Below are 22,029 nucleotides of genomic sequence, written 5' to 3' on the forward strand. Positions count from 1 at the left end.
CTCGAACTCTACCAATTCTACTTAGCCACACTGCCTAGAAGCAGAAGGTCATTTTTTTGTACTAAAATTTAGTGCCCTATCTACTTTGACTGCGCAATTGAGAAAAATAGAAACAATAAAGTAGGCGACAAAATAAACTCATGAAAAGAGGGGTAGATGGTCCTTGTAAAATATTTGAGCAACGTTCCCTGGATAAAAGACGTATAAAACTGTAGGAGAGAACTGAAAAATAACGGCGAAAGACACGCGACATAAAACCTTTTCGGCATTTTATGATACATCAAAGCCAATGCTCTTATTCAAACAAGTTTTGGAAGAGTTTTTTATTCAAGCAATTCAAACTATTATTCGTTTGCGCCGTGCGGTTGATGCATTGTGCATTGTTGGTTGACAGCGTACTTAAGCCGTCTCTGTGCAAGTCGCCTTTTCACAGGTTAGACATCGGTTTTCCATCGTTATTCTTATGCGGAAGACTTTTTTGGCGCTGTGGTTCAATATACTTAGGTGAGTGGAGCTTTGCTTTCAGGCTCGCCATTCTTATGCACTGTAACCTCTCTGCACCATGATTATGGTGGTAGATTTTGATTTGGGATTAATATTTTATCAAGAGTGCAGTACGTGTGGACGTAGGCTGGTCGACTGGGGGCTTGTGCTGACCAGGCAAGGTGTGGCTGTTAGGAAGTTCACGTATTTCATTACACAACCGGGAACCACTAGGTTCCCGGTTATGCCACTAAAACAGCCTACGTTCAAATACACTTTTTAAGGTACAGCGACGCTTGTGTTGCTTCTGAGTTAGTGCAAGATTTAAAGGAAAAAGAGCTAGAGCCTTGAGACAGTTGCTTAAGAGGGGGATCTACATATTGGTTTAATCACCTAAACAGCACTATGATTCACCGGTTGTTAGTTTACTTAGTCAAGTTGTGCGTGTTTTTGATACGACCGATATTTGTTTTACTCTTGTCTTCTACTCCAGTACTTTGCTTAACCACGTTAGCAGAACGTTGGAGCTCGATAAGAATGAACCACCATTTACAAGGTTGATATGGAGGCATTTATTACGTAACAAGATCAGTTAAACATCATTCTTGTAGGGAAACCTCAATGAAATGTGTGTTTGGGTAACAGCACAAAACGAGAGCTTAGAATTTTTAAAAGAACCATCGCGGCTAAGAATTCGACTTCGATTGTGGGAGCACCGCCGACAATTCTCAAGCTATTTCTGAGTTCGCCGTCATCAAAATATATCATTTTTAAGGTTTGCACCCGTTCCTTAGCACACGGATTTAAGCTAGTAGCTACCTCTTCCGCAGTTTTTGGGTTCATGAGCGAAGAGAATACCAGTGAACGACCCGCACATTATTTAAGGAAGCATTTGTAATAAACAAGATGCGGTAGAGATCTGTAAGAGTGTTTAGGCAGGTATAGGTAAATGGCTGTAGTATCCGGCGGTGCCCGCGTGGACCACTCTACTGACACTAATGGGTATAACACGTGTTGAGTTTTCCTACTTGTCATATATTCACCATGGAGTTTTGTACATTTGGGAACCCCCGTCTGCGGTTTGTACCGGAGGCGTTTGGTTATGCCGAACGTCTGGAACTCATGTTTTAATGAAACTATCCCGGTATAAACTTTGTCTAGATAGTGCGTGCAGACCTATGAGAAGTGTTATCTCAGCGGGTCTGATGAATGGTTGGTGTGATGGCAGGTGAAATATCACATAGTAGGTGTGACGCTAGCTCAATGATCAAAAGAGACGCGAACTTACAGCCCGATTTTAGGCGTATATTATAACAACTGGAAACAGTCATTTAGGCCTCTATATGCGTCAGAAACACCAATGTAGGCATATATAGACTCATTTCGTATTTAATTTAGCCGCGTATGGTACGACGAATTCTTTATTAGAAACGAAAACAGTGGAAACATCTCCTGCTATGGGAACGTTCTTTTGTTCTTTGTTTCTTGAAAATGTGCCATACAAGGGTGGCCATTTCGAGACAATGTTTCGGCAGATTGTCACCCCCGAAGGCCATCAGCGCCGCTGTCTTCTAGCATCCCATAAGGGCCTTTTCGACTTGGACAACCGTCCTTTGAGCCAGACTCCCCGTGTGGCACATCTCATTATCACTGGTGATGCTACCTGCATCCACCGACGTCTATCTCATGTCTCTCACGCCGAACGCACCATCATTCAGCAGGAATTAGAGAAGATGTTGCGAAAAGATTTTATTGAGCCATCATCTAGTGCATGGGCTTCACCAGTCGTGGTGGTCATAATGAAAGATGACTCATGGTGATTCTATTTGATTACAGACATTTAAACAACATAACCAAACAGGACGTTTATCCCCTTCCTCGCATTGACGACGCCCTCGATTGCCTGCATGGTGCGTCGTATATCTCGTTCATTGACCTAAGATCACGATACTGGCAAATTGCAGTCGACGCCATGGACCGCGAAGAGACCGCTTTTGTAACACCAGGCGGACTGTACCAATTAAAGGTACTGCCGTTAGGTCTCTGCAATGCGCCAGCCACCTTCGCATTCAATGCAGGGTCTCCCTCCATGACTTTCTTCTCCGTGTAGTTAAATGGAAGACATGCTTATGCTATCTGGATGACGTTGTAGTCTTTTTTCCCACGTTTGAGACACACCTGCATCGCCTATCCGTTATCCTGGCAGTTTTTCACAGAGCTGGACTTCAGCTAAATTGGTTAAAGTGCCACTTCGGTTGCAGTCAAATAAAGATAATTGGGCACCTCCTCGAGGCCACCTTATTCCAACCTGATCCAAAACAAATATGGGCCGCAAAAGACTTCTTTGTTCCTGCATCGGTGAAAGACGTTCAAAGCTCTGTAGGACTTTGCTACTACTTTCGATGCTTCGTCAAAAACTTCGCTGAAATTGCCAGGCCCCTCACGGATTTTCTTAAGCACGATAACTCGTTTTCCTGGGGAAAGAGGCTTCCGCTTTTTCAACTCTCGTAGACCATCTCACTGATCCGCCTATTCTGGCGCACTTTGACGCTTCCGCTCCGAACGCAATTCCCACGCACGAGAGTGGCCACGGCATAGGGGCTGTACTGGTTCAGAAGCACGCCGGTCTCGAACCAGTGGTAGCGTATGCCTGTCGCCTTTTGTCAGCTTCCGAGCGGAAATGCCCAATCACCGAGTGCGAATGCCTAGCTCTTGTATGGGCCGTGAAAAAATGGCGCCCATATTCATACGGAAGTCCTCTCCGGTAATTCACCACTATACCCTACGCTGGCTTTCTTCCTTGAAAGATCCCACAGGTCGTCTTGGTCGCTGGGCTTTACGCCTTAAGTAGTTTGACTACTCCGTGGCTTAAACGTCTAGCACGCTCCACAGGTTGGCCGGCTGCATGTCCCATCAACCGGTCGACCCACCTGATACAGCTGACAACGGCCTTGATTCTTGTGTCCTTGCATGAGCTGACTTTCCCAACATCGCCGACCACCACCGCAACGACCAATCATTGCAGTCGATCATTGCACGTCTCACCACCGTGCCATCAGACCCTGCAATGAACGCGTTTTGAAACCATCAGAAAGCGCAACACTGATAAAACGTGACGGCAGATGAAGAAACAGAACACAGGACAAGCGCTACTCACAACTAAAGTTTAATCAGAAAAGACAATGAACATATACCCTCCCAGTCATCAGACCACCACGCTTGCGTCTCCAATAATCAGATTAGAACAACCCATAAACCACAAACAATAAAAACCCACAAAAACAAAACCAACCACCTACATCATCAACCACCACAGGCTGTACTACCTAAGGGCTGCCTAGATACGCAATCTCTTTCTCGTGTAAAGGAACAGATGCCTGACGGACACAATCATCCCCTCTCAGGGTCATCTCGAACGCTTCAGCTACTACCCTCGTCAACTGCCGCACATGCCTGAACACAATCTTTGTATAACCGAAAAGCGGCCTACAACTACCATGATGCCGGCATTTGCTGCAATGGTCCTTGAAAGGAATAGTTTCTCCAACTAACTCAACTCGCCATTCTGGTGTTGAATGCGTTTTTGCTCCGCAAAGGCGCGCTGTTCCGCCGGAACTTTCGCGCAGATGTCCCTGACGAGCTTCTCGTTGTTCCTGAACACTTCCGACCTGACATCTTCCACCAGCTGCAAGACAGGCCGACTGTTGGCCACCTTGGGGTCGCTGGATCTTACAACCGCGTGCGTAAGAGCTTTTATTGGCCAGGATTCCACTGATGAGTCCGCTGCTACGTAACGGCGTGTGACCTGTGTCAGCGCCGGGAAACCCCTTCCTTGTGGTCTGCCGGACTGCTTCAACCGATAGCAATACCTTCCCAACACTTCTTTTGCGTTGCTTTGGACCTGCTCGGCCCTTTTCCTCTCTCGCGTTCGGAAAATCGCTGAATCGCTGCTGAGACCAATTATGCTACCGGATCAGCTATTAGCCTGTTACGCGTGCTCTCCCAACCAGTTGTGACCCGGACGTTGCTGATTTGTTGCTTCCCAACGTCATCCTACAATAGCGTGCTCCCCGCCAGCTCGTTACCTACCATTGCTGGTACTTCCTGTCTCGGGTTGTTGCCGACCACCTCCGTTCTTGCCACAAAATGCACAAGCTAACCATCGCCTACCACCCCCTGTCTAATAGCTTGACGGAAAGACTGAACAAGACCATCACCGACATGCTCGCGATGTACGTTTCCGCGGGCCATCTGGATTGGGATGTTACATTGCTGTATGTTACGTTTGCATATAACTCATCCCGCCATGACACCACCAGCTATTCTTCGTTATTGCTTCCGTACGGCCGTGAACCCACTCTTCCATTATATACCCTACTTCCTGACGCGACGCCTCTGGCTACAGAATATGCTCGCGATGCTGTCGCTCACGCTGATGTGGCCCGCCAGGTTGCCCGTGCCAATCTCTCGGCTTCCCAGTCCTCTCAAAAATACCGCTATGACGAGCAACATCGCACCACCCACTTTACGCCCGCCTCCTTGGTTCTTGTCGGCACCCCTTGCCGCCGCATTGGGCTCTCCGAGAAACTACTGCCTCGTTTCAAAGACCCCTATCGGATCAAGCGTATGGTCACACCTGTGACCTACGAAATTGCTCCCGTCAATGCCTCGTTACCGTCACTGGACCCAACAGCTCAACGCGTCTACGTGAGCCGCCTCAAGCCGTATTACCAAACGGCCCCACCTGTACTGTGAGCCTCATCATAAATGTGTGAGACGGCGCTTCACCGCCGGAAGGGGTCATGTCACGGAACTCTTGACATTTCACATGGCAATGCACTGGATCATCTGGTCGCCAATCGATCGTACACTTCATGTATGGGTACGTGCCACATCAGTGGGTCGCGCAAGGCAAGTCTAAGTGAAGACGAAGACGTCGCCCAAAGGCAGCCTGGCACAAGCCACACTGAATTCCTCGGCATTAGTCTATTTGCATTCGACTGATTATTTGAGAATAGATTGCTTTTATGCCTAGAGTTCAAATAGTTCGCATCTGCCCCGTAACAATGCACATAAAATTTAGGTGAACCAGCACTAAAAGAACGCCTTAAAAGCCATGTAAATCCAGCCATGACAATGTTTTACAGCATCAGTTGTGCCTCTTTTCAATCAAAATTTGAGTGCAAAAAAGAACCGTCATGGTCGAATGAAGCTGGCGAAGCGTACTTGTACGTTTGAACGCTCCATGATCCAACTGCATGTGGAATATTATTGCTTGCCGCTCAGAACCTTTGGAAGTTCATTAAGCACACAGTAGCTGAGAACATTAGGTGATAGGTCCAAGACAGGTTTAACATTCGGAATGGCTGGGTCAGAAACCCTACCTCAGGAATGGCAGCTGGCCTTTCCGGTACCTTCGAAATGATGTAATCATTCTTATATAGAGTGGCGCCCAAGTTCTGCGCTGTTCAATGCATTCTTCCCAAATGTGCAATGAGCGCACAAATGTGCGAAGTTACGCTCAACTCTAATGTAGTATAGGGACCGGGCAGCTGGACTGGGAGCCCCACCACTCGGCGCTCCCCTCGTTAGTGAGACGAGCCGGTGCGTTGGACGACGCACCCTCCCATTGTTTTCACCGTGCTTGCTTCGGTGATTTCAATGTTTAATGGTAGTGTTGTGAGCGGATATGTGTGGTGAAACGAAGTCTAGACAGATGTGTTGGGTTTTTAAATGCAATAAAAGCTACGTAAACTTGTCGGATACTTCTAAAGTTGGGTATGGGCTACAATGACGTGAGTCTCCCGATATAACGTTGTACCACCCCACCGATCTATGCTTGGCTCTACCCGATCCGGGTACGAATAAACTGCTATTATTTGTATTCAGTTCTACCACTTTAAATGATATTCAGTGGTTTCAATGACTACTGCTTCCACGTCAGCCTTAACGCTGGGATACCTCGGTACGTGTGTTTTGAAGGAGAAGGTACTTGCGTACGATATCGATTACCTTGTGGCCGTGGAAACGTCGCGGTAGTTCATACTTTGCTTCTGCAACCGTGAGCGTTGTGTCTTTGGTTTGGGTAAGTGACACTGACAACGTGGGAGCCTGGAAGCCGAAGCGGAACTCCCACGTTTGTAGTGGTCATTTGATCAAGGACCAAAGTTATTCAACCGGACCCCAACAGCGAAATCTACAAAGCATCCCCCCTCCTGTTCCCATTTTACCAGCTGCGTGGAATAAAGGCTGGCGCAGATAATTCACAAATTTGGCAGTGTTAACGTCAGAATGTGGTTTGTAATGCTTAGTAGTCTTCGCTGAGTACCTAAAAATCGAGTAATGCCTTGTGAATAAACCGAACACGGGCGACTCTTTGCCTCAAATAGAAGGGCATCAGCCCAAGTCCCCCAGCACAGACGCATCTCCGACACAAGAGGCGTGCATCGAAGTGCAAAATGAAACAGCCAAATCATCCCGTCTTCCGTCTAACGGCGGCGTTTCTTCGTGAGAAATCGAATTGGAGGGAGCCAAAGTCCAAAACGGTGCGATAAAAAGACAAAACTACGTGGTGGTCAAATTCAAAGCTCAACTAGTCAAAGTTTAAATCGAGAAGTGAGCCAAAGAAACCTACAAGAGAAAGACTTGATAGAAATCATCATCGTCGTTAGACGCACGGAGGACTGCATGATTTTGCAAGCGTAGGGGGTAGCTTGTAAACCTCGATCGCAGCAGTCATTTGTGAAAATGAAGACAGGCTTTTGGCAGCCTCCCGTCTCTCGTCTTTCACCCACGGAGGAATTGTTTTTTAAAAACCATTAACCAGCTAGCCAGCAATCATCGCAAGCAACGCATTTCCACAAGAACCAATAACGTTTTACTATCATGTGGTATTTATTCTGTAAACTATTCTCGATGACTGTAGTAAGCGTATTCTTTGAAATTAAACACTAATGACGGTAGTAATGGCATTTCTGTGAAATTAAACACCTTTGTACGGCAGTTAATGAAGTTACGGAGCGTCGGAAATCACAATTTATATTTAGGGGTAAATTTTAAAAGGCACCTCCCAACTTTTTTTTTCGCTCGTCCATGACGCCGCTTTGTCATCGAGTGCCAAAGGGGAGCGCCGGAGCATTCCTGGATCGGCTGCACACAACGGGCTTTGTAGGAGCATTTAGCTGCAATAAATTCCTCGATACGCCAAACTCCATGCAGGCATGAAAAATGTGCACAAAGGAACGGCCTTGCACTTCCAGCTGGACTTCGAGCTTGACGCATTGAGCGTCGTCTGCTATGTGTAGTTACTGAGTATGGGAGTAAATCGCACGCATGGCATGCCTCGTAAAGGTCGCCTTCACTTTCAAGATTTACCATTGTGAAAAACGTCCTGTGGTTATCTACGCTGTGCAAGCCGCACCGCAGCAGAACGACAGAAAGCAACGCGCAAACACGCTGTGCTGACCGCCACCGGCATTCAACTGACGAGCGGTTCGCCACGGGCGGCCCTGTACGCTGAAGCGACAGTGGTGCCATACAACGGCCGCCAGTTCCCTATACAATAGTATGAGATGCCACACTCTCTTCAGCTGCAAAGCTGTGAATAACCCAGAATTGTTGCAAAAGTCTTGCAACCTTAGCCACGATCCCACGGCGAAAGAGCAGACCCTGGAGGAAATAGGGAGAACCATCAGCTTCTCTTTGATGTCAACACAGATGAATGCTAAGGATACAGTCTCACCGCACCGATGAGTGCCATGTACAGGGTGATCAAAGTTAAATCGACAGGTTTTTTTAAAAGTACGCGCTTAGATTTACGTGAAGACCACCTCTACAGTGAGGTTATGCGCCCAGGGGGACACATAATTAGGTGGTAATGATTGATGTAGGTGGCCTAATTAACTGAAATTGATTAATTATCTTTTGAGTGGCTGCAGTAACCAGGCATGTTTGTATTGGAAAGTTAATCGCAATCGTGTTTCTACGCAGTTTCAATTGGCAGAATCCTTCTTGCGCATCCGTCGACCGAGATATCAAAGGGCGAAGTTTAATTGCCGTTCGCACGATTACGCATGCTAGAAGTCAAGACCGGCGCATAGCTCCTCCCTTTTGTTCTGTGTTTCGATAGCGGTTCCGAGTATTGCAGATTGCGTTAACGCCAGCTAAGAAATAATGGGTGCCAGTTATCACTTTTTCCTGCGCCTCCACCCCTTTGTCGGACTAAACACCGTTCAAACCAGCACGTCACAGAAGGGAGGAGCTTTGCGCCGGTGCAGGCTGTCTTGTATGCGTATATATAATATGCGAACGGGAATTGAACTTCGCCGTTTCATATCTCGGACTACGGATGCGCTGGAAGAATTCTGCCAATTGTAACTGCGTAGAAACATGATTGCGTTTAACTTTTCAATACAAAAATGCCCGGTTACTGTAGCCACTTAAAAGCTAATTATTCAATTTTAGTTAATTAAGCCTCCGAAATTAATAATTACTTCCAATTTATGTGTCCCCCTGGGTGCATAACCACACCGTAGAGATCGTCTTCGCGTCAATCTAAGCCCGAATTTAAAAAAAACCTGTCAACTTAACATTGATCACCCGGTATAAGGCAGTAAAGTTAAATAATATCGTATAAAAACCAGTCGTTTTGTCTTCCATAATTGGAAACCCAGCAAAGCTGCTGGGCGTAATACCACTGAGTAAAGACGTGGGTCACACCTCGAGCTATCGGGAAGCAGAGTAGGAGACACACAGACGCACACTGCGCTGACTAACAGCCAAGCTTATTTACTTGCGGAAAAAAGAATGTCCTTTGTTCTTAATAAATGGACCTTTTTCCGAAACCAATGCCACCGCTGTGTCTGGCAAGAGCTTTTGTTAAATTTGTGTTATTTGCCTCTTTTTCCATTTGCTTTATATTACTGTGCAGATGTGTATTTATGGCGCTTGGAAGCAATACAACTTGCTAGTTAGTGAACGCTGTGTGTAAGTACCTCGTCCCCTGCGTTCGGTTAATTGGGCCTGTTTTTCATGTTTTTAACATGAATCAACCATCCCATTCGCTCCCATTGTAAGATATTTATTTATTTATTTATTTGAAGTTCTAACTAATCGCCCAGGGCCTTCTCGGGTGACAGTTTGGGTATATGAATATAAGCCATCCAAAAAGACAACGTATGAGAGGGAAAATAAATCAAATCGGGAATACATTTATGTGTAGATATGCACAAAAAATAAGATGTATGATCATGATCATCATTACTATAATCATAAACATCAGCCTGTCTACGCCCACTGCAGGGCAAAGGTCCGTCCCACAGGTCTCCAATTATGCCACTCATGCGCCAAATGCGACCAATATATTCACGCAGACTTATTGATCTCATCTGCCCATCTAACCTTCTGCCGCCCACTGCCACGCTTGTGTTCTCTAGGAATCCACTGTTACCCTGAATGACGAACGGTTATCTGGTCTTCGCATTACATGCCCTGCCTACACCCATTTCTTTCTAATTTACACTAATATGTCCTTAACATGCGTTTGTTCCCTGATGCACTCCGCAGTCTTCTTGTCCCTTAATGTTGCACCTATCATCCTCCGTTTGAATGCTTGCTGAGTTGTTCTCAAATTAGGCTGAACCCTTTTAGCGAGCCTCCAAGTTTCCACCCGATAGGTGAGCACCGGTAAGATGCAGCTGTCATACACTTTCTTCTTCAGAGACAACTGGAGGTTGACATTCATTATCTGAGAATGCCTACCGAATGCACTCCACCCAATCATTATCCTTCTAATTAACTCAGCCTCATAGTTGCGATGCCGGGTCACTACTTGGAAGAAGTAGATATATTTTCCTACCACTTCTACTGCCTCGCCAGCTATCTCAAACAGCGGTGCTATCGCGAGGATACTTAGCATTGCTTTTGTTTTCTGCATAGTAATGTTGAGGCCCATTTCTGCTCTGCTTGTCTAGTGCGGTAAGCATGCTTTGCGATTCGTCCACCGAGTTATGTAGCAATGCAACGTCATCAGCAAATCTGAGGTTACGGAGGTATTCTCTATTAACCCTTACCCCACCCGTTCTCAATCAAATGCTCTGAATACTTCTTGTAATGATGTTGTGAATAACATTGGCGAGTGAGTGTCTCTTTGTGGGACGCCCTTCTTTATAGGTACTTAATGGCTGTCCCTATAGACGACTATGGTAGCTGTGGACCCATTGTAGATGTACTCTAGTATTCTTATGTAATACTCGTCTACACCCGGATTCTGCAATGCCGGCATGACAGCCGAAGTTTCCTGCGATTCAAAGGCTTTCTCCCAATCTAGAAATGCTTCGTATTTGGGTTGAGTACCCCCAAGCATTTCTCTATGACGTGATTGATCGTGTAAACATGGTCTACTGTTGAATAGCCTTTACGAAACCCTTATGGTTTATTAGGTTGACTGAAATGTATGATGGCAGAAATGCTGTTAGCGATACTTTTGGTAAGTACCTGGTAGATGATTGACAGTTAGCTGATCGGCCTCTAAATTGAAATTCTTTATATAACCTGTCTTATGGATTACGATGATATTCGCTTTCTTGTATGATTGCGGTACACCTGTGGGTACTAGACATTGCATATACAGGTTTGCCACGTTTTATAGTACAATTTTCTCACAATCCTTCACGATGCCTGCTTTGGCCTGATCCTCACCAGGTGCTTTGCGGCCTTGCATTTCTTTCAAAGCCTTTTTTACTTCTGTCTTAACACGTGGGATTTTTGCTTCCTCTGAAACACGTCTTCGTTGGGTACTATCCTGGATGTCACGGCTACTGTTAAGATCTCTATAGAACTCCTCGGCTACTCTGTTTTATCCCTATTTGTGAGGACATTGTTCTGATTGTCTTTGAGTGCATACATCTAACTTAATTGTTTCGTTTTTTCGTTTATTGATATTTTTATGTATTTTATTTATTTATTATACCCTCAGGCCAAATGCATAACAGAGGGGAGTGTATTACGTTTTACACAAAGTACTCGTCATCGGCTGCTAATTGTGCGCGAGTTTTTGGCGTCTCCTTGAAACTTTGATTTGTCAGATGTGCATGTGGTTTTCCATTGTCGGCATTTTTTATTCTGAGAGGTACCTGCGGGGTTGTGTCCGGTTCATTCTTTTCATTGCGTGTTCTTTATTGACTTAGCAATGACCAGGGCATGTCGGCAGTAGTTTTTGCCATTGACACGCGGTTACAGAGTGACATAATGAAATGAAAACAAACGCTTGTTCTCGTGTGATTTCTCCGTCTAATATGTCTTTTGGTGCTCCTTTGTACTCTGGGTTATGTGATAATTTTATCTGCTCTGAAGTTCCTTGTTTTCGTTGGAGGGCCTCCAAAAGCTCCTGATCTTGCCCTGGGAAAGCGGAGGTTGTGATGTGCAGACCTCTTGATGCATGTTGGGTCCACCATGCTTGTGATTAGGGCCCATGTTTGCGATGTACTGACTGTGCCCTTCAGTTTCTCACACAATGCTTGCGAGTTCTGTGGCGCTAGTTTCTGTGCATGTTCTTGGGCTCGCTTGGGCTACTGGAGAATGTCTTGGAATGCCACCACGAGGGCTACTGTCGCGGTCGAGTGCATTTTGTATTTTTGGGCAAAAACATTTTTTTCAAGGCTTATTTTGTATTTGATATCGCGCGAATTCAGCATCCACGTATTTTTAGTAAACAAAGGATGCAAATATCACTTATGTAGGGATGGTTTCCCTCGAATATGCATAATGTTTGCTTTTTGTCTTCAAAATGGTTACAAATGTAAACGATGCCACCAGGTTTTGTAGTTTTAGACACGTTTAGCCTATGTAATCGTCTCATTCTCAGTAGCACCACCAAGAAAAACGTTTGGCGGTGCGGCTGTATTGAGCGACAGACGGATACAGATGCGGTCCAAAGTTCCCGCGCTTAAGTAGGCCAAAAGAGACCTATGTCGTTAGAAAAAATGGCAGCAGCGTAGCACACCTTACCCTGGATATGCGAAGCCGAAGTTTTGTTTCATTGTTTGTATGGGTTACCGCGCCGACGCAGAGCAGGCGATAAAAGGTGCCGTAGTGGAGAGCTCCGGATTAATTTTGACCACCTGGGGATTTTTAAAGTTCTCCGAAATCTCGAACGCACGGGCGTTTTTCTCTTCGCTTTCAATAGAAAAGCGGCCGCTGCGGCTGGAAATTGAACCCGCGTCCTGGTGCTCACCGCGAACGTTTTCTTAAGCCCGATTCAACCTGGTTCCGGCGTTCTGTGAACGGGGGGGCTCGCCAGTTCTCATTATTCGACTCTGGCTTCGCGCGCTTTGCGTTCCTAACCCTTTCCAGTGAAGCAGTTCACCGGGCGATATCAGCGGGGTGGACAGACGCCGCTTGTCGCATATGGCTCAAAGCCTTCCGCTCAGGCGCAAAGCTAGGAGAAGACGGCCCTGTTGCGGATCGACCACCTCGCTGTGGTTGAGCCGCCATGAAACGGAGGCGTAGGACCCCTGATCTAACGTCTCTTTAATGGAGATGACTCAGTTACATAGATGATGATACCCATGCCCTAGGTGCCAGGAGCTGCGTCTTCCTCTTCTACGCAATTCCAAACAGGCTCAGCCTCGCTCTCATACATTGCCAATCTCGCACTGACTAAGCGAGCCCGCCGCTCCTTTTAGCCAGGAGCGCGGCGTCTCACCAGGTCAGACGCAGACCCAGCTGCGTTGACCGAATGCGGCAAGCCGGTGGCGGCGGCGGCGTTCGGAGCTGCGAGTCACATGATTCGTTGCCATGGGGGTCGCGCAGCTGCAGTGAAATGGAGATCAAATTGGTGTCGACGGCGAAACTCGGATCGACTATTATTAGTGAAGATTTGCTTCGAAGAAACCGTGTTGGCTGCGGGGGAGCCGCCTCCTTTGATCCTTTAATTGTTACTGTGACTGTTTAGATGCATTGCAAATTCTAATGTGCCACCGTGATAGCTTATATACCACCCACTATGGATTACAGCGGACATACGTTACTGATTTGAAGGAGAAAGGCTACAGAAATCTTGCATCTTTGTCGACCGCGCACAGAACGAACGATACCAAAAAATAATTGCGCTTACGGGGCTTGAAGGAGAGAGCCTGGCCACATTTATTTGTTGTTTATTTCTACAACTTTTTTACTGTTAGATGGTATAGATGCATTTTTTAGCTCTAGTTTTTTGCCTTTGGTGCGAAGTACTTGGCAAGCTTCTTTTGAGCAATACCTCGTTTCCGTGGCATTCTTTGCTTTCGTTTCTTCTTCTTACGGTGCAAATTGCTTCAGTAAGCAGACCGGCACACGTAGTTACGTAGGTAGATTAACTGGTTTATTCAGTGGAACGGTTCGAAGCCAATAAACCCCAGCTGCTCCATTCCACTGAATGAAGGAGAGTGAACCCAGTATAAAAATGCCCAGTTGACGACGAAATGTTCGTTAAGCCAAGTTGGAGCCCATGAATCGCCCTCTTTGGTTCGTACGAATTCGGTGTGAAAAACTTACACTGTCGGTTAATAGTCTTAGGCAATAGCTGTCGATGTAAAAAATACATTTATGTCACGGACAATCATAATTTCAACGCGAGCTTCAAACAATAGACCTGTTTCTAGCCACATGTCACAGCTTGAATAGAATACGGGCTTGCGCTTGTGCTTGAATAGAATACCCAGGTGGCAGCACGCTCAGTGTCTGACGGCAAGCACTGTACTATAACATTTGTTTCCATTTCATGGTCGTGCAAAATATGTAAAGTAGCCGCGTTAGCCCCTCAAAGTTATAGATAGATTTCCAGCCAATCCCTCCAGTGGGTATGGGCCACAAACAATAGGACAACAACGACACGAATTTTTCTTGTACTGCTGAGAGCAGAGCTCCACCGAGCACTTCAGGGAGAAGGCCTCCCTTCGCTAGCATAGAGGACCTTCTACAGTAAAACTTGGATGTAACAAAGTTGACAAGAGTTCTCAATTTCTTGTGAAGTCTAGGTTTTCGTTAGATGCAGTTTTCACCTTAATACTGGGCCAAATCACTCAACGACTAAACCAACATGCAAGGGAATGAATTGCGGCGATCCCGCCTCTCAAAAACTTTATTTAACAGAAAGAAATAACAGCGTGATGTTCGCTTGTGGCGGTTCTGTGCAAGCGAATAGATTACACGGCGCTCCAAGGACACTAAATTCCTAAAAGCTTCGTCGCCGTCCTGCAAGCCGACGTAACGACGCCAATGTCGCAGCCATCTCTGTCGAACCGTAACATCAGCGCGATCTTGAAAGCTTTAAAAGATTTCAAGATCGACATTTCTTCTGTAGCCAAGCTGTTTCCAAATGCATGCAAAGTGTCTCCAAGCTCTACGTAGTGGGGCACACGTTTGGGCGTAGTTCGTCCCACGCTTCAGTCACATACACAGGCTCGAAGGCTCTTTTTGGCATACTTCACCTTCAACAACCTAGTCAATTTTGACTTTGACGAAGCAATTTGCGATTATCTGCGCTGTGACTTCTTGCCTGGGCGCAGCAAGCATCTGGACAGCACAGAGAGGAAAGTAAGTTTTTTTTTGCGGGGTGCCGGCATAGCTTTTGGTGTGCACGAAATTTAGCAGCCCTGAAGTCGGGTACGGCTCATTTGCAAGATGCTCTTTGAACAATAGCAGCAGCAAGAAATTGAAAAAAGTCTTGCAAGGATAGTCGCCTAATGCACGTCTCGACACGGCGGCAGCAGGCTGACAATACGTGACGTCAGAGCCTCTTCTAACCTTTTGCTTCCTCCCCGCTGCGTACCATGTGGTCCTCACGTGACCACACGTTTCCTTTATTTATATCTAACTAAACTTACGTCTCGTGCTCACGAATTTCTTCTAAACTGTAGCTGAAGATAATTGAGGATTGCAGATAAAAAGTCGCTTCATCAAGGTCAACAATCAGAAAACCGCAGTGGTAGAGTATTGGGTATAGGCACTGGATACCTGGGTTCAAATCCTATTGCGTTCCAGATGTGGATGTTATTTACACACAAAACAACGACTGATTTCCCCATAATAAGGCGTTAGATGATTTTGCCTTGAAAAAGGCATAACTTTTGAAATTGGAAAATTTTTTGGTGAACTCAAAGCGTTTGCAACACCCTTGTGGTCGTTTGAAGGATTTCTTCGCGTGAAATAATCAATTTTATTATTATAACGAACAAGCGGTAGTACCCGTCCGTGGCCGGTTGGGCCATTATATTCATGATACTAATGGGTATAGCACGTCTTCATATATTTGTTAGTTGCCATAATTGGCTAGCTAATCGTGAAGTGGTGCACAATCAGGTACTCCAGCCTGCTGTAAATGCATGGGCTCCAACCGGAGGCGCGTCGTACTATTGGGAAGCGTCTGGTAATCGTGTTTTACTGCAACTCTCGCTAAACAAATTGCACCCAGAGTGCGCTTAAGCGAGGAAGGGAGGGAGGGAGTGAGTGATTGAGTGAGTGAGTGAAAAAAGTTTTATTCAGTCGGTGAAGTGGGACTGGTTCCCTATTCCAGAAAGCCACATGATGAGCGGGCAGCTTTCGTTCTGGAGGCCAAAACTGTCTACATCCAGATCGCTAGTAGTCACAAGGTTCTCCCACAGATCACGAATAAGAAGGGGGGATGGACGAGGACGAGACTGCTGTTTGGCTTGCACTCTAATATGATAGGAGGAAGAATGCGGGATTCTAAACAGAACTTGCATTCGGCAGGAGATTCCGGTGGGAACACACGATGGAGGCTGAGTGGGTGAGAAAACGTATTCTTACCTATGGGAAAAGTTATCTCATCAGGTATGAACGATGCTCATAGGTCACAGTTTTCTTATAAGTAACATTGGATCCCTACGGCAGCCGCGGGGTGCAGGAAGCCCCAACGTATGGTGAGCTCTAGCTTTTGTGCTTTTTACCCGCCACCTCTTCTCAACACACACATAAATATACGTTCTATCGCAACTTTGTGGCAGGTTCTATAGCTGTGCGTGTTTTGTTTTTATTAAAATTGGCTGGAAGTTAGCGCTTGTTTGTAGATCCTCTTATTGTTATGTCTGGTGTGTTTTCGCGCAGTGAAGCTCATGAATTACCAACTATCTGAAACCCTCACGCTTTGAAGAGTGTGGTGCATGCAAGGTATAACTGCAGAAGAACGTCTGAGTACACTGGAAATAAAAATGACCTAGTAAACAGAAAGATTTTGCAATATTTTGAACATTCTAAGAAGACACGATTGCTTAGCTGACACAAATTAGCAGTAACAACTTATTTTATTACATTTAGCCACGGACGTTTTTGCTGATGAATGATTGCAGTGTGGCTTGAAAGGAAGATGGATCAGCAATGGAAATAAATGGAGTGGAATAGAAATTATTGAATGCCTGCACATTGAACATTGTGTTCACTGCGCCCGGACGTGGCCACTCACCGATCCCGACGTCAGTGAAGACAATATTGGTGGGTAGCCAGTACATTCCTGAATTGATTAAGCTAGGGAGAATTTTTCGTAGTTCACAGACCTAGTAAAAATCGGGGTTTTTTATTTGCATGTTCTGTTTGCGAAAATGTGGTGAGGCGGAAAAATATTGCAATGCATGAACGATTATTGAGAATGATAAAGAGAGTGAAAAATGATAAGCGCAAAAAAATTCCTCCGTGTGTCCAGATCATGGTCAAGGTGAGCAAGGACGAGGAATCGTTTGGGAGGAAATATGCTTATATTAAATGGGTATAAACGCACGACGAATGTTGCAGCATCGTTCTGCACGGCCTCTAGGGACTTAAAAATAACAGACTTGTCTGGATGCTATGTAACAGACGCACATTTTAATGCAGATTGAATCAGAAAACTATGCGCATGTAGTTTGGTATGGCTGTTAGCTTGCAAACAACGGCTTATAAGAAATCTGGGTTTAGAGGTACTTTATTGTAATCCATTCAATGGGAGAGCGGCAGGTCAGATAGCCCATAAAAAAGCCCATGCAATACATAAAAATGCAAGAACATTGTATTTAACTGATACTGCTGACATACTGGTTGGCAGGCCTACTTAACAGCGTAGAGGAAGTCGCGCGTTACATTTTGGATACATTTATCTCCATTTTGCAGATATTACATGATTCTGTTAATTCGCTAGAGACCCAGTGTAGACTAATTGCATCATAATATCTGCTTAAAATTAACTCAGTTGACACAAAGAGGCGCAAACTCGAGTTAATATTGTGTGCTATGCCATTAGTTAAGTTCTGAAGCATGAAATTCATGAAAGTGAGCGGAAGATTCCTCAATTAAGGTTTTGCAATTACCAGGGACTTAGTGGTCTGTTGTGGACATTAATTAATGCGAAAGCGTTATTTTGAGAAGTTGGTCGAACATTTATTCCTGCATATCCCAGAAAAGGGCTCAGCGGTAGCCAAAATATCTGCCCGTTAAAAGGACAAAAAAACATTTCACGAATGCTCGCGATGATACCACATTGCTCTCTATTCGGGTAGCGTGTTGTATCCGCCGTTTGAATCTGGTGCGAAGCGGTAGGACCACTGGTGATTCGAGCGGAGGATGTCACTGAGTTGACGCTTGGTTCAAACGCCAGAAACTCGTCTCCGTCCTGGTCAGGTCTCTCGCGGCGTGGACCCGTGGTCCGCGCCAGCAGCTTGTACTTGTTACCACACCAGATTAAGGTGCCTCTGGGTGTAATAGCACGAATGGTAGCCGAACAAGGGCCAGACTGCTGCACAACAACCACCAGGAAACTATCTTGTTTTTAGATGCGACTGCATCTCATTCACTCGTCTTGTCCCTGCATCCGGCGTCGGCGTTGTTGTCGGCGTCCACCCCTCCCCCATTCTCCTCGCCACGTGAACTGCACTCTCAGCCGCTCACCCCCTCTCCTCTCCGATAGCGAACACTCTCTCGCGAGAGGCATTGGATTGGATTCGAATGGATTGGCTTGGATTGGCTTGGCTTGGCTTGGCTCAGCTTGGCTTGGATTGGATTGGATTAAAGTTGATTGTGTTGGATTGTGTTGCGTCATAGCCGCGGCAGACGCACTGGCGCCAGCGCGTCCCCTCACCGTTATGCGCGCTATAAAAAAATTCCCCGCATTTCCCCGAGAGGAAGAATGTGAAAGTGCGAATGCACGAGTTGAATTTGCCCGGTTCGGTAATGTTCGCGAAAGAGAGATCACACACACACACACACAACTACAAAGAAAGAAAGATGCATTTATTCAGAGACACCTATTTGTGTTGTCGTTGTACTTGATTGCTAGAGCGGATCTCAGCTTTGAAATTTCGTGTCAGTACTCCTTTAAGCGGGTGCATTAGCCCTTCTCACGCCCGATTCCTGGCCAATCCCCCACGTGGGTATGTGCGATGTCAGCGGCCAGGCAGCGCGCGCCCGTCTCCCCCCGTTGCCAAGGAAGACGAGGAGATTCCTGGCCAATCCCCCCCGTGGGTATGCTATGCGGACATCGCCGGTGGACGCAGGTTCAGGGTCGCTTAAGAAGTGCATCGCACTTAAAACGCGGTGCTTGCGCCGCTCCGCTCCATCGTACCAGCGCCGTTCCTCCGCTGTCCAACACTGCAACGTGAGCCCCCTATGCGTCGCATCTACACAGGGGTTCCCGCGAGGGGAGATGGGAGATTTTTTCCTCGATAATTGCGAACCGTCACTACTTCACCGACTGCTGCATCACGATCACAACGTGGGCAAGCCACGGCTTGCTTGAACTGGTTATACGCAACCCTTGCTGACATCGAGTCGGTTTCGCAGCAGTCGTCCTAGAAACAAGTTCGCTGGCGACTCCTGATTGTCTTATGGGGAGAATTGGGATAAACAAGCAGATACGTTTGAAGCCCCCAACGGAATTCATCTGCTTCGCTATATTTACGAAGCGCGTTTTAAATCGTCTGAATGCAACGCTGTGCAAGCGCTCTCGAATTGGGATGATACGGTGCTGCAAGAACGTGACGAAAACGCAATTCTTTCACCAAAAAAGTTCCCCGCATGGGGTAGTGAGAGCGTAAGACTGAGGAAAAGGCGGAACTGGTGGTCTTCACGAGATTCAGCTTGGTTTTTTTTGGGTCTGCCCGCCTTATCGGTAAATCGGACAGTGATAGCACCAAACGCACGCCGTCTTTCTCCACTAAGACAACACCTGCACGTCCGAGCTAAGCATCACTAGGCGAGCCAACTCAAGACGCGTGCCTCCCCACCCGAGCATCTCGCCCAGACGCTCGCTCTCCACACCTGTTCGTCGGCTTCTTGCCTCCTCGCCACTTACGCCCAACTTCTTGGATTAACATTTTCGTTTTATATACCTTGCTGCGCCAATAGTTCGACACCCCGCACGTCTCCCTACCAGAATATCTGCGCCGCGACACGCACTTCCCAAACCTGTTCGTCGGCTTCTTTCCTCGTGGCCACTTCCCCTCACAGTTCTTGGTCAAGAATTTTCCTCCTCTCCACTTTGCTGCACCTATTTTAGGGCGAAGTCGGGCATAGCTGAAACTGAAAATAAAACCGTTCTGGTGTTCAAAGCTTGAACTGTTTGACTGTGAACTGCGAGCTGTTCCTATGGTTCCTAGGAAACCAAGCCGCACAAACGTGTCCTAAACTGTCAACGGTAGCATCCGCAGTACTCGAGCGTAAACATTTCCAATTTACCTGGAGCAGTCATCCACCACTAGTAAAACTTTGCGTGCAGAAAAGTGCCAGCCAAATCTATAGGCTGTGATGCTTCGGTGTTTTCGACAGGGTACAAGGATTAAGGGGCGCTTTGCGCGGCCCGCAACGTTTCTTACAACTTACGCAGCCGTTGACACTATGCTCGAAAGTCGCCTCGATTGACGGCTAGCACGCGCAACCTCGCACCAGTTGCATGCTGGGCACTATGCCTGTGTGCCCGTAGTGAATGTCGTCCAGTAGCAAGTTTGCGAACTTTTCCGGCTGGATGACTCGAATTCTAACAATTAGTGAATGCGGGTTTGCACTCCAACAGCCTTGATGAACTTGGAGGTCATTGCGTCTGTGGAAAAAAGGCTACAATTCTTTTGACGGCAGAACTACTTAAGGTTGAGCTCTGTCAGTGTAGATGATTAAAAAAAAACTGTCACCATCAGAGAAGTGGAGAGGCGGGTTAAATGCTTGTTTAAGAAGTGCGAGGGAATGTCGTGACGAGGCATGGCGCCCACTAGCAGGTGTTGGCAGGGCATATAGGGAAAAACAGGTCAAGGATGAGTACGACAGAAAAAGTCGCGTCTCATGCTAGTCGTCTTCACTCGCTGTAACTCGTCTCTTTATTAATTTTTAGTTTGCATTTTCTGTAGGCTTAAGTGGGCATTTCTACGGCTTTAACTGGGCTTTTTAACTCTTTAACTTGCCTTTTTTATAGGTATAATTTAGTAGATAGATCGGACACTGATGCCACTTACTGCACGCTGTCTATCAAAACTGGCAGAACACCTGCACGCCAGAGCTTACGGCATCACTAGGCGCAGCCAATCACCGACGCGCGCCTGTTTACCCGAACATCTGCGTCACGAAGCGCACCCCACCAAGTGCTCGTGAACTCTATGGCTCCTCGACACATCCCGTCACACTTCCCGGCCTAGAACTTCTGTCCTCTACACTTTGCTCCGCCGATTTTTGAACAGTGCCCGGAACGGCTGTAACTCAAGCTCAAATAAATCCGCTGTTCAAATTGTTGCAGAACCATTGGTAGAGAAGGAAGGAACCTGCCATAGAAATTGCTGCCGCTGCTACCTGTATTTAGCGGCTGGAGCCTTGAGAGCGTCAACCTTCTTCGTCGTGGCCGATGTGCATTGTTCACTGATTCTGTGTTTGAGATATCGAAGCTCCTGTTGAAAAATTGAACGGTTCTCTTTCATGACGCACACGCTTCTTTTAAGAAGTCGTTTTTCCTCAGCGTCCACGTTTGTGAATGCCCTTTGCTATTTATACTAGTCACCAGAATGTCATCCAAGTATCAGCAAACCCTGCGTAGGCACTTCGGCATGATGTCAATTATTGTTTACAAAATCCCAGGTGCGGACGAAATTCTAAACTTGAGTCAAAAACACCAAATAATTATTTCTACGTGTTCAACTTGAGGTATTGTTTTGACGACTCCGACATGACCACTGCTGGTAGGCCCGGTTGACATCATTCTTCGAGAAGTGCTTACCTCTCGACAAAGCTGCGAGCAGGCGGTCTATTTCTGGGAATCAGTAGCAGTCGACATTAAGCACGAATTGACGGTCGTCTTGCCACCACAAATGCTTATGCTATCACATCTCTTGATTACGGGTACCGCCGGCGTAGTATATTGGGGCGTCTTTAATAGGCGATATTGTTGCAGAGCAAGGAAAACGCTTGTTCACAAGTAAAACAATGTGTCTCTATTGGCAGATAATTAAGAAGGCAAATTCGGACAGGCAGCTAGGTCTTTCAGCTCGTGCATACGCTAGTCCACCAGAGCGTCTTCTTCTTCCTCGACTGATAGCCAGGCTGCCG

At 46.5% G+C, this 22,029-nt stretch overlaps 1 long non-coding RNA gene across 3 annotated transcripts in view; it reads left to right on the forward strand.

Annotated features, from left to right (window-relative positions):
• Positions 1 to 402: 402 nt before the first annotated feature.
• LOC144151396 (uncharacterized) overlaps positions 403 to 22,029 on the forward strand; it is an 85,401-nt gene continuing 63,774 nt past the window's right edge. Inside the window, exons 1-2 of one of the 3 annotated variants that reach the window (XR_013318863.1) lie at positions 403 to 504; positions 16,830 to 16,971. This is a non-coding gene — a long non-coding RNA (uncharacterized LOC144151396). Of the gene's footprint in view, positions 505 to 16,797; positions 16,972 to 22,029 lie in introns of all 3 variants that reach the window. The other 2 variants (XR_013318864.1, XR_013318865.1) reach the window with 2 other exon arrangements.

The sequence above is a fragment of the Haemaphysalis longicornis genome, unplaced genomic scaffold, assembly GCF_048455015.1.
Source record: "Haemaphysalis longicornis isolate Haplotype H1 unplaced genomic scaffold, Haemaphysalis longicornis Haplotype H1 scaffold_9, whole genome shotgun sequence".
NCBI classification, from domain to species: domain Eukaryota; kingdom Metazoa; phylum Arthropoda; class Arachnida; order Ixodida; family Ixodidae; genus Haemaphysalis; species Haemaphysalis longicornis.